The sequence below is a fragment of the Cornus florida genome, unplaced genomic scaffold (assembly GCF_030987335.1).
Source record: "Cornus florida cultivar Cherokee Brave unplaced genomic scaffold, ASM3098733v1 CherokeeBrave_3.0.0_Hap2_Chr02, whole genome shotgun sequence".
Classification (NCBI taxonomy): Eukaryota; Viridiplantae; Streptophyta; class Magnoliopsida; order Cornales; family Cornaceae; genus Cornus; species Cornus florida.
In genome coordinates this window covers 101,209,314-101,211,895 of record NW_026775572.1, presented here as the reverse complement: position 1 = coordinate 101,211,895, position 2,582 = coordinate 101,209,314, and the positions used below count along the sequence as shown (strand labels likewise).

The 2,582-nt window shown below is 37.5% G+C and overlaps 1 pseudogene; it reads right to left on the bottom strand.

The window, feature by feature from the left end:
- Positions 1-1,932: 1,932 nt before the first annotated feature.
- On the bottom strand, positions 1,933-2,031 carry LOC132298020 (small nucleolar RNA R71; annotated as a pseudogene).
- Positions 2,032-2,582: the final 551 nt, after the last annotated feature.

The window sequence follows — 2,582 nt, the reverse complement described above, 5'->3', positions numbered from 1 at the left end:
GACCAACTAAGTAATTTTTTTAGATTTCAAGAATTGTCCAAATGATTCCAATTAAATATATAGCAATGAATAATTCATGATCATGCCATATTTCAAGTCTAGGATGGAAATCAAGTATGATACAATTAAGTAGTATTTAAATCAATTCATACTAATTAATTCTCTAGATTTAAAAGATTATTCAAATCATGCCAACTTGATACATATATCATGGTTCAAGTCATGATCATGCTATATACAAGGTTTAAAGTGATTTATATACAAGCTACAATTAAACCCTCAATTTCTCAAGTTAGTACTAGACATGCATACAATTAATACATCACTAAAAAGACAATGATTTACTTGGAAAAAAAAAAACATTAGAACACTCCCTACCTCACAAGAGGATTGACCTTCTTGAATCCAACAAAAGCAAAGGAAATTCAAGTTCTCCTTCTAGGGTTATGAAGATGATGATAAGGCAAGGCCTTTGTATTCCAAGCTCAATGATCTAAGGCAAATGGAAGGGCACCAAAATGAAGCTTTAAACCATGACTCAAGCTTTGCTCTAATGGTGGTCAAGTTAGGGTTTAAGAGGAAAAGATAAAATATGTAAGAAGAAATACAAACCTTAAGTTAAATAAGGTGGTGGGCTTTTCCACTCACTAGGTGCTCTTGCACTACCTGTCACACACACACTTGCAAGACTTAATCTTGTGCTTAGACTTGTCATGAATCCAAGGTGTCTCCCTACATTAAATCCCTAGCTTACACTTGTCATGAATCTAAGCCAACATGTGCTCCAATCCTAGGCCAACAAATAGGTGGATCTTTACCCTCCATGTGTCAAGGGATAATGGCTCCAAGTGGTTTCACAACCAAGCCAACAAGTGGCACCTTAGGAATATGACACTTGTCACATTTTCGAAAATTACAAAAAGGTCCTTTTTGAAAATATCTTCCAAATTAAATTGAAAAATGGTCCTTGAGACGAAAAATAATTACTTTACTTAATTACGCAAAAACCCCTCAAGTTTATGGAATTACCAAAAGTTATTCATCTACGCCCTTTACAAGGAAAGTAAACATTTAACATGTTTTTCTATAAAAGTGCAAATGTAGATATCATAGTATTCAAATATCATGGATGTATGCAAAGTTGGAATCAAATCCGAGTACAAAAAGTGAGGTTATGCAAGGAAAAACGAAAAACGACTAAAGGACGAAATAGGGAAAAAGACGAAAAAAAGAAATTTGCTGAAAATGGAAAGGAAGGAAAATGACCGGGTCATTACAAAAACCCTAGGGGAAGAGGAAGTTCTAGTCAATCCATTTCATCAATGGAAGGACATAATGAGGACCATGTGGAGGACATCGGTCACATTGACCAACAAGGCATCCTCCACCCAAATGTGTATCATGATAACATGCAAGTAGCATTAGGCATGCCGAGGCCATTCGTTCACCCACCACAACAACAAGGCCAAGTTCCATTAGGAATGCCAAGGCCAATCTATGCTCCACCACCTCCCATCATTCAAGGCATTCAAGGTGCCCATGTTACACCTCTAATTGCTAATCCTCCCCTTGCTTTAAAAGATCACTATGTGCCTAATGAATACAATGCACCTATATGCATTCAATTGCCACCATTTAAAGCACACCACTATGAGATCAAATCACAAACCATTCACATGCTTCCTAACTATCATGGACTTCCAATTGAAGAACCTTACAAGCATTTGGATGAGTTTCTTAAAGTATGTTCCACCGTGAGATACACGGACATGCCGGAAGAGGTCTTAAAGCTTAAAAATTTTCCATTCACCCTTAAAGACAAGCAAAGTATTGGTTTAACAATCTTAGGCCTTTTTCAATAACTTCTTGGGCAGAAATGCAACAAGAGTTCTTGAAAAAGTACTATCCGGTTTCTAAGACCAATGCCACGAGAACCTCAATTCGAGAGTTTTCACATGGGGATAGGGAAACGTTCCATGAGGCATAGGAAAGATTCAATGAATTGCTTAGGAAGTGTCCGCATCATGACATGCCTAAATGGAAATTAGTTCAATATTTCTTTGAGAGCTTATTGGACAATTATAAGGGCATGGTTGATGCTTCCATGGGTGGCTCTTACATTGATAGGCATAAGGATGACGTGTGGCGTCTTTATGAGAGCATGAGTGAAAATTCTTTGCATCGAACTTTATCTTCCAAGAATGGTAGGAATTCTAGTGGAAGGAAGAATGTTGGCTTACATCAAGTCAACCATTCCAATGAAATAGCCGGCGAGATGAAATCCTTATCTCAAAGGTTTGATCAATTCTTGATCAACCAAAACTCTGCAAATCAAGTATCTTCCATCCCTAACCATTCCCATCATGTATCCAATGAGACATGTATGACTTGTTCAAGTGCTTTACATTCTACTTCCAATTGTCCCCATGAACATGTGCAAAGTGAGCATCATGAACAAGTCAATGCAGCTTTTGTTAATCAAGGGAACAATCCTTATGGCAATCATTATAATCCTAGTTGGAGGAATCACCCGAATTTCTCTTGGAGAAACCAAGGGGAAGGCTCAAATCCTCCCTAAGGTG